Source organism: Oxyura jamaicensis, chromosome Z (assembly GCF_011077185.1).
Source record: "Oxyura jamaicensis isolate SHBP4307 breed ruddy duck chromosome Z, BPBGC_Ojam_1.0, whole genome shotgun sequence".
NCBI lineage: Eukaryota > Metazoa > Chordata > Aves > Anseriformes > Anatidae > Oxyura > Oxyura jamaicensis.
In genome coordinates, this window is record NC_048926.1 from 29185949 (window position 1) to 29200373 (window position 14425).

At 36.3% G+C, this 14425-nt stretch overlaps 1 protein-coding gene across 2 annotated transcripts in view; it reads right to left on the bottom strand.

Moving 5' to 3' along the window:
• The window catches only part of RFX3 (regulatory factor X3), a 133987-nt gene extending 119723 nt beyond the window's left edge, over positions 1 to 14264 (bottom strand). The window contains exon 1 of one of the 2 annotated variants that reach the window (XM_035309588.1): positions 14023 to 14264. The gene's annotated coding sequence lies outside the window, so the exon portion shown is untranslated. The remainder of the gene's footprint in view (positions 1 to 14022) is intronic. The other variant, XM_035309587.1, reaches the window with a different exon arrangement.
• Between the last annotated feature and the right edge of the window lie 161 nt (positions 14265 to 14425).

Sequence of the window (14425 nt, forward strand, 5' to 3'; positions counted from 1 at the left end):
GACTGATATCTACTTTAATTTGCTGTCTAGGTTAAAAAAAAAAAAAGAGAGAAATTATTATTTTTTCCCATTATTATTTTTTTCTGTGATTTTCTAACAAGTATTCACAAAGAAGTGTCAAAATTTGGAAATCTGGTACATGTTTTGGCTACCCTCATTTTTAAATACTGCTTTATGTTCCAGATATCCTTTACATTCTCCCATCATCTGAGTTGAAACTATTTCCTTAAAAATCTATTGCTTTGCACCCATATATTGAAAGCACAGTTACTGTAAAATTGTATTGCAATTGTATTGTAACTGTACTACAGAATATTTTTTGTAATAAAGTTACCTCAAAAGGAAATCAAGCAATATCATTCTGCATTGGTAAAAGATTATGAAAAAGACAACGGAGATGGATGTTAACTGATGATAGAAGTATTCCCATCTTCTACCACCTGAATATAGGTGTAAGAGGTGACTTAATATTACAACTATGCTTATCATGTTCTTTCTTTTTTGAAGATATATTCAAGTTAAGAGTAAATCCAGCAACAGAAATTCTACGTGAAAAGCATAAGAAAAGTATTATGCTGTACGCGATGACAAAAAAAATAACGTATTACCAAACATGTCTGACATTCAGTATCACACTGGACAACAACATTTAAGATACTTGTTTTAACTCTGTTTGCTTTCTCATGTAACTTTTTCTTGATGTCCTATCTTTCATAACCATATATTTATTCACAAAAAGCTGTGTTATTACCATAAGTGTTTCAAAAAATAAAACTCCATTAAAAGTTATTAACATGTTTCAAAAAATAAAAATCAATTCTAGTGTCTCAGTACTTTATGAAATGAAAAACGTTTTGAATGTAAAAACATACACATATTCATGAACATAAAATAAACCAAAAAACTCCTTAAACCAAATAATCAAAACAGCACCACATAAAACCTAACAGCAACTCCCACATGGCTTTCTGTCCAGCTTTCACTAAAAGACGTTCCCAAACAATGCATTCCACTCTGCTTTTATAGCCTGACAGTAGTCAGCACCTTAGAAGACAGTGATTTGAACAAGTTTCAGCTTGTGTTTCTTGGGCAGATACCAATATTTCTTATTTTTGTTCCATGTGTGACTTAAAAACAAACACTTCAATGTGCTTGTTTTTAGTTTGTAGGTGTGTATTTGTAAACAATATTCTAAAATTATTAAATCCTTACTTAACACTGCACTTCTTGGAGAAACAGTTCTCTAGGCTCCCATTTAAGATTGATTCAATAAAGCATGTGGATATAAAACATTGTGAAAAAACACAATGGTTCTTGTAACAGAAATGCTGAAACTAAAAAAAGTATTGAAAAATACATGGCTTGCTTCAAATAGGCATATCTAGTTGATGTATTTTATACTGGAAATTATCTTGCACGGTTTTTCACCTCCAAAAAAAACTGAGATAGAACAAGAAGAAAGGACAGCCTAAAGGCCAAATAAAGTGATGAATACTGAACAACATACCAGGAGACAGAATTGGGAAAAAAAAAAAAAAAGAGAGAGAAATCCATTAATTACAAAAAATAATTTTAAAAGACACGAACTGAGATAGCACTATGTGATTGTGAGTAGTTAGCAAATCCCTACATTTACGAGAGTTCTATATATACACAGTACAAATGGAATATACAGAATCTCATGGTTTGCTTGTTTTTCTGGCTTACAAAATCAGAGAACATTCCTAACAAAAATTTTCAATTAATCTGACAAAAATCTTGAGCCTAATGTTTAGGTAATGTAAGTGTCATTACTTTCAAAAGCGGGTTTAATTAAAGGTAATGTTGATAGACTTTTGTAATTGTTTAATAAAATTTCTGCTCCATACTTGTGCACACACAGGATATATGCCAGAAAACAACTGATATATAAAGAATATTCAATGACGTACGCATTGAAAGTGTACATGATGAAGATTAGTGAGTATAATTTGTAAATCTTAAAAGGATATAAGGCTATGCAATACATATATACGTGTGCGTATGTGTGTATACTGTATATGTAATTGTCTCTCGTTTTTCAGAATTGCCAAATAACAGTAAAATAACACTATTAAATAGGTACCCTTACCTATCATGTTTGTAATATGGCAACACCGAAATCTAAAATACGACACATACAACAACACTGAATACAATGAGTATATGGTGTTAGATCCTTTAGCTCATTTCAAGTTTCATGGTGCATGCAATTACTTAGTTCCCATTGAAAAAAAAGGCATTTTCCAACAAAAAATGCATTGCAAACACCTCATGGAAATCTTATAACCCTTTCAAGTGAAATTCTCAAATTTGAGAGAAGTAAATTTAACAACTTATGAACGCAATCAAAATGCAGTTTCTGAATCATGTGTTTGCTTGTTTATGCCTTAATCATTCAATTTTATTCAAAAATGAAACATCTGCATTTAAATAATGGAATCCGTTTCTAATACTGTCTTGACTATCACAGCTGTATTTATCACAGTTAGCAATATGTACAATATTTCTTTGCATATCCCTCTAGCAGTCCTGAATGTGAGAGATACATTAATATTGCTATGGACTTTGGCATCTGAATGTCCCACAGTGATCAAACCCCAGCCAAAACAATATAGTCAGAACCACTTCAATTAATAGGACTGTTGACTCAGAAAATATTTTCCTGAGTTCACCAATAGTAGATACTGCCACACACTTCCTCAGATCACTGCTCTTCACCTCCATCATCACTGCTATTTATATTTGCAGCTATATGATAAAGCTAACATTTTTTTCTAGACATCTCTTTTCAGACACTCAGAAATTGTCATCCTCACTTCCCACATCCTTTATCAAAAAAGACCAGTTCTTACCAAAATTAACAGGAACAGAGGCAAGTTGTAGCCAAATATTTTAGATATCCTCATCACAAAAGAAGAACTCTTTATGTTTCAGGCCTTTACACTTTTCAAATATCATTTACAGATCACCCAGCAGCTAGTCAAATATAGATTGCTTCATCAATAACCTTTGAACTGGAGTTAAAGTATCATTCAAAATTATTAAAATTACTTTGAATCATTTTTAATGTTAAATACTTTAAAATGATAATTTTAAATTTAAGTTTAATACTTTCAATTAAGAATTAAATTTTAACCTTTTTTTTTTAAACCAAGAAAACTTGTTTTTCTCTTTTTCTGTGTTTTTGTCTTTTACCACAACAAAAGAGTTAAGAACAGCAAATTAAGACCTTAACGAACAAATACAAATTAAAGCAAACACAAACTAACAATTGGGATTTGGCTTTGCTAGGTGTTTAGTCCAGGTCTTCCCTTTTCTTTCTTTTTAAATCCCTTTGTTTATAGTAATCTTGTCTTGAAGAATCCTAATAAATCTGTTTCCCTCTTACTGAATTGTTTTTTCTACTGCAAGATTCTAACAAAAATTCGCAAGGCTTTATTGTAAAGCATTTTATAAATAAATGCACAGAATCCAATCTATGTCTAGTCCTAAGTCTGTAAAGTCCGGAGAATGAAGTGTCAGAGCAAAAGTAACATAACCGTAATAACACTCTGAAGGGAAAAGGAACACAATAGTTCTGAGCTGTTGGGAGATACTCTCTTGTGCATCCAATCTATGTCTTTGTGATACATCTCAAAACTACTATTTTGTGCTTTTATCTCTACGACACTATCCCTCCTCTTTTCCCTCCAGAGGTGACAATTCAGCTGAAGTCCTACAAAACTGAACTGTCCAACAAGAAAAAGAAGACAATCTAGATTACAGGCTAGGAATTTCTGCTTTATAAGAGGAATCACAAACAAAATCACAGTGTAGTTCAAGCTACCAGGGACCTCAGGTCCTAAATCCAACCTCCTTCCAAAAGCAGGTGTGGGGTCAGAGACCAGCTCCTCAAGGCATTATCCAGTCAGAGCTACAAAATCTCCAAGGACAGAGAAGGCAAAACCTCTCCTGGTCCCAGCTGCATTGCTGGACTGTCCTCACAGGGAGGAAGATTTTCCTTTTCTCCAGTGTAAGCTGCTTTATTCAACTTATGAACTTTGGCTCTCATCCTCCCACTATGCATTGTTATGAAAAGCCTGGCTACATCCTGAAGACCTCCTTGCAGGTATTAGGTAAGGCTGCTGTTAGGACCACTGAACCTTCTTCTTCTCCAAACTGAACAAGCCCAAGTCTGTCAGTGTCCCTCACAGGCATGTATGAGTTCCTGTCTCTGCAGCCCTCCTCTAACTTACTCCAGTTTGCTACCATATTTCCTGTAATACTGGAAAGGTGAGGGCAAACCTGCTCATGGATGTAGATGTTGCCTAATAATTGCTGAATGGGGCAGGATAATCACTCCCCTCAGTTTCCCCACTGTAGCCCTGTTCCTACAGCCCAAGAGATACTGCCAATCTTCTCTACTGCCAGGCACACTGCTGCCTTCTTTTCAGCTTATTGCCCATGAGGGCCTTCCCCACAACACTGCTCCTCAGAATCAGAATGGCTGAGGTTGGAAGTTACCTCTGGAGGCTATCTGGTCCAATCCACAGCTCAAGCAGCGACATCTACAACTGCTTAGCCAGGACCATGCCTAGACAGCAACCTCTCTGGGCAACCTGTGCTCAGTGCCTTGTGCTCAAACTGTGCCATTGCTCAGTTACCCACACAGTGAAGAAGTGTTACCTGATGCTCAGATAGAACCTCCAGTTTGTGCCCACTGTCTCCTGTCTTCTGAGAAGAGCCTGTCTTTGTCCTCATTGTACCCTCCCTTAGGGTATTTATATAAACTGAGAAGATCCTCCCTTAGCCTTCTGCAAGTTGGAGAGTCTTCCATCTCTCTCACAGGAGAAATGCTCAAGTCCCTTCATCATCTTTGTGGATCCTTTGAGCATACCATGTAACCAGCAACACAAACATACTGACACAAAAACTTGTACCGTGTGTTTTTGACAATACTGAGGACATAAGCCACTTAGTGATGCCAAGGTTTACAACACTGTGTTGTTCCGGGTCCCAGCCATATAACGTAAAAGGCCATCTTGAAATTAAGCAGTGGAAACCCTCAAAAGGCAATCTTTCACATGCAAACAAATACTAAAGCTCCCCTTCATCTGTTACCTAAAATATGTTTGTGATCCACACCTTGTCACTCATGGCCATATGAACAGCAACCTTCCTAAGGTCGTGAAAGTTGGTTGCTGCACTTTAGTCATGATTCTGTGGATAGCAGTTCCCATAAGACAAGAAATGTCAGTTCCTTTGGAAATCAATCAGGACACCATAGAGATATATAAAAAAATGAAGGCAAGTGGTGAAGATACTGAGCACTTTCATGCCCTCTTGGAAGTAGGAAACTAGACACAGTGGTTCATATCAGTATTATGAAAGGTAATTTGAGTATCTGACATTTAAATCCTAATAATATCCATTTCCCCAAACAACTATTGATATGATGTGGCAACTGGATTCTGAGTATCCCTGACTACGCAAGCTAAAGCTTATAAATTCATACTGTTTGGCTACTGACCATATTTGAGACAGTGATTTTAAAAAACACACCAAACAGTTGCAACTGAACCAGCAATAATAATAAATCCCACAGTGTTTAAAATACTGGAAGCCCGCAATGTTTAAAATAATGAAAGCCCCATTCCATAAATCAGAATCACTACTTGTATGATAAACTGTGCTACTGCTTTGTAGGACTAACTCTGATTCTAAACCTTAACAAATCTTTCCTTGTGTTGACTTAATTTTGTATCATGAAACATACTTCAGTCACAAAAACTTCTGAATTCTTTTGCAAACCAGCCTGAGGTGATAAACCTCTCTCATCTCATATCACAATAGATGCAGTGCACCAAGATCTCTACAAATCTACCTGCTCATTATTGTTCCTGGACCTACTCTGTCAGGACTACTGTTCTTACTGTAAAAAAGAGTTTCAGAGCAGTTGGGAGAAAAGCGGTGTAACTCAGGACAACCTTCGGTCTGAAGGTACCTGGCAAGCTGAAAAGAGACAACACCACAAAGAACTGTCTTCATCCTGGCACATTCTCACTTGCCTCACCTCAAGATACAAATCTGACTATAAAAGGATTTCCAGAAAATAACAGAACAGAGTCATGTTTCTGTGCTGCATACCTCCATTCTAAAGCTTTTTACTCCCCCAAACAAGAGAATCAATGGTATAGCTCATGGAAAAGTTCTCAAAGCCTTTCAGAAAGTCCAAAGAATAATCCTTCTAGAAATTAGGGTAATTGATATTACTGTTAAACAGAAGGAACTCCGAGGAGTTGAAAACATATACCATATTCCACAATTTTCCATTTACTAAATCCCATGTAAAATAATAAAACAAATATAGAAGAATTATTTATCAATTCTTTTGCAACTTGCCACTCAGATGAAGTGGTTTAATAGAATGGACAACATAAAATAGTGAACTAAATGCTAAACAGAAATCTGCATGTTGGTATGGCCTTACTTACCACTTGCTCCATAAACAAACATGTTAATTTAATCTTATGGCTAACAGTTAATTTGAGAAAACAGCTACTATGCAGGTAGTTCAACTCTTCCTCACTAGCCAAGGCTAATGTAACTTTAAATACAGTCAGACCTTCCTGCAGGTGTAATTTAAATATATTTCATGAAACATTTATTCATTTTATAAACAGGTGCAATAGACTATGTATATATATATATATATTTGGTTAAGCACTGATTAATTTTCTACAACTTGACATAAAAACATATTATCCAACCATTATTTCCGATTTTTAGTCAGGAATTTTAAGTAAATTTAGTTTAAATGTGGTTATTATAGAACAACTGCTTTCCTAAGAAAACTGCCTGAAAAACAAAAAATGGTTTTTAATTTAAGCAAGTAATTTCCTTTTTTCTTTACATCTTTACCCACTGCAAATAATGCTGAATAGCAATAATAAATACAGTGCATAAAAACTTAACTAAAAATATGATTTGGCAATCCTTAGTGTACAGCCATACACACTTCTTCATGTTTCTTCTACATTGTACATTTAATCAACAAGAACGTAGAGGAGGAAACATTCTTCATTCAGTAGGTTTGTAAAGCAATTGTCTCCCCTGCTTATGTCAAGCTACAGAACTACAAAGAGATAAGAATACAGCACAGATGTTATTAGAAAAGAGGGAAAAGAGGAGGGGGGTAAAAAGAAAAAAAAAATAAGCCAGGGCTCTAAGAAAAAAAAAAACTTTTTTTTTTTTTTTTTTTTTCCTTCCAGCAGTTAAATAGAATCTTCAGATTTTAAACATTTTGACGTAAGACAGAAATCCTGACATTCCAAACTCTTTCCACAGTAATGGCAATTATATTGTTATTTTTGCTTTCACCTACCTATAGACTTATCCCTCCTTAGTAGATAGCTACTTTTTGTACTTCAACTCGTCTAACACTTGCACTTTCAGTATGCACTCTCAGCTGTTAGCACCTGCAGATGAGGAAGATAATGCTCAGGCGATAGAGTACCATTTTGTTTAGATAGTCTACGAAGACAAATACTAACTCTTCTGGACGCTTTAGAGATAATGTTCAGCAGGCTACACCAAGGAGCATTAGCTTAAATTCACAATCCTGATTATCCAACCACTAGCAAGAAAAAACTTTCGTATGGCCTATAAACATCCAATGTCATTGTCAAAGTAACGGATTTTGTGACTTTAAAATGTGACTCTGTGACTTAAAATTGTGACTGAAGATCAACTCCCCTGCCTTCTCCCCCAGGATACAGGCATGTTAGCAAAAAGAGACCAAATGTACCTCAGACACTATATACATTTCAACACCTGAAAATACACCAGATGTGAACTAGCTCATAGGAGATAAAAATGTATTTTTAAATTTTAGCTCCACAAAATCATAAAAAACAGCTATCTGTAACCTTAATAGCTATAGTGTAAGTTGTTCTGGCTCAGAATTCTACTTCATTTTTTCATCCTTTGTAATTTAGGTATAGTTAATGTACAAAAAGAGGTAATCAAAAAAAAAAAAAATGTAGACCTTAACCGAAACAGAACAAACGGACTCAATAGCATCTGCAAAAGGACATCCTGTGCTTTTTTAGGGATTTGCTCATTTTTATTTCTGCTCTGCAATGTTGCATCAGGGACTTAGGTATCCTAAGTTCAAGTGTTTACAAAATATACTCGAGGTGCTATGTAAGAGAAAACACAGCTAGAGTAATTATTATTAAGTAATAAAACAGAAGATAAAAAACATTTATTTAGCAGATGAACAATAAACGTGGCTCCCAGTTATTTATTATTTGTAGTGGCAGTATCCAAAGCCTGAAAAAAAAACTGAAATCTGAACACATTGTTCTCACCTTAAAGAGATTACAAACTTATTTTAAATAAGACTTCACTAAGAGGACATGAAAGATCTAAAGAAATAGGGCTACATCATTAAGTAGTCTAAATACATGACACAATGGTTGCCTTACATGTTTACCCAAAGATCAAAAAAAATGAGCTATTCTCAATGTACTGGTTCATGGGGGGATGAAATGACCTTTCAAAATAGTGCCAGATACTTCCTTCCTTTAGCTAATCAATCAAGTCGTAAGTCACAAAAAACTACAAGTACGCTAGATCAAACTTGTTATTAATACAGAATCTTTGATATTCACATAGCATTTTTATGAATGCCATGTAAGAATTGCAACAGGAAAGTAAATGTTAGAAATATGTTGAGAATTACAGAGCAACTTTCAATTGTTAGAATTTAAAACTTCAATCCTTAATAAAATTTATATTATAAATCATAAATCCTCTGTTGAATTCAACTTGCAATATATTCCACCCACCATCTCTCAGTTTTGGGGCACTAAATCTGAAGGTAGGGGACTAAAACTAAACAAATTAACACGGTATGACAGAGGAAAAAGCAACTAGAAGTAGTGTGCACAAGGAAGCAATTTAAGGTATACTATCTCAACTTCCAGACTGCAGATTTTCATGTTTCCAAAGGCAAATTACACTGAACTGGACACCACTATCCATCCACATACATAAAGAATAACAATAGTAAATAAATAACAATATTAAATAAATAAAAACAACAACAACAACATTGCCTTATTAGTCTAGCAGTGTACAGAAGAGTAGATATTACTAAACTACAGAAGGTACAAAAATGAAATTCTAATCTGTCAGTCTCATATATTCATAGTGGAACTTTTGAAATGGAATAGAGTTGTCATAAATATGTAGAAGGCACTACTTTTTGTTTACTCTGTTTTGTTTTTCTTTTCCCAGAATTAACTATCAGAAGAGAAAACTGTCTATCCCGATCAACTAACTTTTCTTATTACTTCTTCAGAAGTAAACAGGTAAGCTTTAACCTCAATGTTATCCAGGAAGAGTTTCAGTTAGAAATAATAAAAAAAAACATGCAGAAACACATTTTTTAATGAAAAAATTCAGCCATAAATAATTATATAAATATGAATATATATATTTATAAATGAAAAATATAACATACAATAAACCTAACCACAAAATGCTTGTCTCAAGCAAGTTCACCTCACTTTTCAGATGAGCAATAATAAGTATTACCAAACTAATAAGTTTGCTATGTCACCATGCATAGAAAAAAAGTAGAAAAAAAAAGTAAGTAAACTTATTTAAACCCCATATACATTATCACTGTATTTCATTGAAAGATTTGTTAGGGTTTCTTTTTTTCTTCTTTTTATATTTCAAATAGCATAGCACCCTCTGGTGCATCTACTAGATGGAAAATAATTGAATAAACACCACTGTTATACAAAGTGCGGTGTTAAAAAAAAAAAAAAAAAAAAAAAGAGCCCCAGTAACAGAAAATCACATGCCTAAGAAGTGTTAGAAAAAAAGTCAAATTTCAGTATCATTCTTTCTTGTTGCAGTCTTTTATAACAGGGCTATTATAGATGTTGAAGAATAAAAGAAAAAATAAAAGAAAAACACAGCTGTGCTAGACGTACCAAGAAAAAAAGTTTGAAACTAATTCTGTGTTCTTAATAGGAGGTCATTTTTATTTTAAAAAATCCTTAGTGATATATAACAAAAGTTAAAAGTCAGTAATTTAGGGAAACAAGTGCTACATCAAGCTATTTTTCTGCTCTTGGTCTTGCAAGCAGGACAATTATTAGGTCTACAGCTGTCCACATAGTCATAAAACACGAAATTTCATACCCAAATAGTTACATCTCCTCTAAAAGTTTGATTATAAAATAAGTTTAAAATATTATATGATTGTGCTATATGGATTGCTTCAAACTGTGATATGTTATCTATTAAAACACATTTAGTTTTCCTACAAAAGTAAATTTTGCTAATCACAAAAGCAGAGAACACCACCTGCTTTAGGCAGCTCTTTTGTGAACCTCTGGAAGTCTCAACACAATGCACAAGAAATGAAAGTGACACCTGTTTAAACCAGCCATCTGTCCCTAGCAAACTAGATTTAGCTAAATTAGTATATGTGCTGCTCCTTAAATTTCCAAAATACAAGAATACATCGTATCTGCGATCACAGAGAGATAAAAGCACCTTTATCAGAACTATAAAAATAACGCTAAACTTGTGGACAAGAGTAAAACATCATCTTAATAATTATATGGATCAAAAGACTCATTAATTTTTCATTCCTTTTTCTGAGTAAAAAATAAGTAGTTTCATTCATAATTTAAAAAGATACTTCTTTTGGTACTCTGGTATGTCCATTTGACAAAAAGCTTGATTTAAGAACTGAACTCCCTTTACAAGAATGCCACAGTATCATTGAAAGTTTATTTTTCATTCTGTCTGTATTTATGATGGATTCACAAGATGTCATTGCAACTGAAAACAATTTATAAAAGGATTTTCAGAGTCATATGTCTTAAAAAATAACCTTTAAAAATGTACGTATTCCACGTGACACTATCTGAATCTGGAAAGCTTTTGGAGACTACATGTAAAAATGCAACTAATATGGAATATTAAAAGAAAATCTTTTGTAAGAGAATAAAGTAAAGCATGAGGACCAGACCACTAGGTAGAACACTGAAATGAACTGAAATGATAAAATATTATTTCATTTCATTTACTTGGTTAAGTTTCAAGTAAGAAGAGAGGAAAAAAAAAATCAGCCTTTCTTCTCAATGTGTAGTTTAATAAATAAAAAGAAATAGTAACATTTATATCTGTAGACAGTTTTGTGATTAACAAACTCCTGTACCAGGCAGAAACAAGAAATTGGATACTGCTAACAAAGCCAAACCTTATTATGAAATAAAGCACCCTGACTTTAAACTCTCTAACAGCACTGTACCTTTAATTCGCATTTCATTTATTTTCACTACATCATGAAAACGTTCCTCCACAGTAACACAGTCTAAGTTTGCTAACAACACAACAGAGCATATGATCCAGAAAGACTCATTAGGATGTGCAGAAACAATTGAAACAACAATGTAGTTACAAAATCTAAGTCATGAAAATGAATGAATTAAAAAAAAAAAAATCACAGTCCCTTCATTTTCAAACACTGGTTAGCATCAAAAACACCAACTATTTTGATAGCTGAGGGCATTAGGGAATCAGAGTGCATAATGCAGACCTCATCTATGAATGTTAAAGCATTCCAAAATGAATAGAGTCAATAATTTTCCCAGTAAAGTTTACAGTATTAAAAGAGGTGATGATGGCTGCATTACTACTTTTCAAACTGCAGCCTTAAACAAATGCAGCTAAATAATACTAAAAAAGTCTTTGGTTTAGAAAAAAGTATGTACTTTTAATCTGACTTTAAAACTTCCTTGTGTGTCCATTGCTACCAGGCATCTGGATGCATGTTCTGCAAGGACAGACCTCAACACCCAGGAAAGGAGTCCATCCTGAACAGGGCTCTGTCCTGTTGTAAGAGGGCTTCTCAACAAAGGCGTGGTGCAGAATTGACCTCTTAACTTTTCCACAACAGTAGATTCAAGGAATCATTTCACAATTGATGAATCACATATACTACCTGATAAAGCTAGTAACAACTACATTAAGATTTAAATGTGCCATATAACTGATACAGTCCTATGACCTTCTGACTGCATACAGACATTATCTGACTTGATACTCACACTGAATATTCTTAGTATCTTTCAAACTTATTTCACAGCACTATCTAGAAAATTAGCACGCAAGTTTCCTCTTGAACAAAACAAAAAGATGACAATGTAGATGCCTTTGGTCATCACCCAAAACAATTTATTTTCTACTTTACATATTTGGCCCCTGAAACATTCAAAAGAAAAAAACAAGAGCCAGGATGCCTTACCTCAAGATACATTAATATCAACACAGAATCTCTTGCAGTTGATAGCAACTTGGAGGAATTGACTCTGTCACGTTCACTGGCTGTCCAATGCCAGATAAACCAACATATTCTTGATAAATTTTGGAAAAACAACAACAACAAAAAAAAACACTTGGATTTTACGAAGGGCTCCTCTAGAGATATACAAAGAGAAAAACTATATACACAATTATTAAATGGTGGGGTTTTGATTAAAAACAAGGACACGTTTTGATTAAGCTTTTTCTTAGCAGTTTAACTAAATAAAGCAATAAGGAAATAAGTAAGTCATCACTTCAAAAAAGAAAAAAGCCTGCCACACCGACAGGTGATTTGACATGTCAAGGAAGAGAGTGCAATTGGCTATAGAGATGCTAAAAGAAAATTTCATTGCCATAATAGATACCAAAAATAGACTTTATCCTAAATATATATTTTTAAGTGTATAAAGTATGATTTTCTGACAATGGCAAAACAAGTATTTCTAAGTTAATAAGCAACACAAAAACAGATTAAGAGAACAAGCATTTTGCATTGAAAAAAAAGTATCCTCATTTATAACAAAATTTCTACTTCAACCCCTTGAGAGGTTAAAAGGTGCCTCTTCCCTTCTTTCCCAAGAATCCTCCTGAAATACAGTTGTTGTAAGATAAATCACAAAGACTTTTTTATTTTTTATCCCCCAGCTGCTTCACACACAAACTTGGAAGTGGCGGTGAAATATCTTGGATTTCCTTCATTGTGGAGAGTTTAAGGAAGATCAAATAGCTCCTCTCCACATGAACATAACTCACTATGAATGAATTACATCTACAAAGGCACCGTTCCATACTACACGAGCAGTATAAAAGCATCATCATAGTAATAATAATAATAATGACTAACAGAAGGACTGCCAGAAAAAAAAAAAAAAACGTGACTGTATGTTTGTATGGGTGGGAGTATTGGATAAACGGGAAAACACCTCACAAAACAAAGAAAATACAGCTTACCCTAAAACAAGAAGCAACGTTAATTAAGAATAAGAAAAAAAAAATAAAAAATCTGGGCTACAGAAAGCACGGAAAGCGATTGATAGCACAGGAGTATCGTTAAAAGACATTGAAAGTTCACAAACATCTGCATCTCCAGCAGTCACACGAACCAGAACAAGGCCCCTACAAGTGAGAGGAGAAACACCCCCTGCCTCTTCGCGTGCTTCTGGCTGCTTCTCCCACCCCCACCCCCCCGATTTTGCTGATTTTTTTTTCTCTGCGTACTTAAAAGTACATGATCTGGATTGTGTCCGAAGCCTCGCTGCCCCCAGATTCCACATCCCCCATCCGCGCAGACAGGAGATGCATACCCACCGCATCCCAGCGATTGTCCGGGCGGTCCCAGCAGCGTGCCGCCGACCTAAAGCTCGCTCCCTCCTCTCCCGACCCCCGGGCACCCCATCCCCGCCGACCCCCCCTCCCCGCCTCCCCGCAGCGCGCTCCCCGCCGGCCGCTTCGCGCAGCCGGGGGCGGCGGGGCCGGGCCGGGCCGGGCCCGGGGAGGCGGCGGGGGGCTGCGGAGGTCCCGGCGGAGCGTCCCCGGCCCTGATGCTGCGAGGCCGGGGGAGGCAGCGGCTGTGGGAGGGAGGGAGCGCGGAGGGAGGGCCGGCGTGCGGCCGCCGGGCATATTCACCTGGGCTGAGGCGGGCTGCGGCGGCGGCGTCCCCGCTGTCGTCGGTGCCGGAGGTGGCGGCTGCTGCCGCTGTTGTTGTGGTTGTTGTTGTTGTTGTTGCGGGTGACGGCGAGGAAGGGGGTGAGGATGGGGGTGAGGAGCGGCAGGAGGTGGAGGAGGAGCAGGAGAGGAGCGGTTGTTGTTGATGGGTAACAGTCGCCAGGACTACGGTGACTATGGCGCTTGATTCACAAGGCAACGGTTGCTATAACTCACAAAAGGGAGAGCGAGCGAGGGAGGAGGAGGCGGCGGCCCAGGCGGAGAGGCCCGGAAGAGGCGGGGCCGGCTCTGACTGACGGCGCCGGGACGGGCGGGGGCGGATCCCGCCCCGGGGCGGGGCGCGGGCACGCGCCGCCCGTCGCCG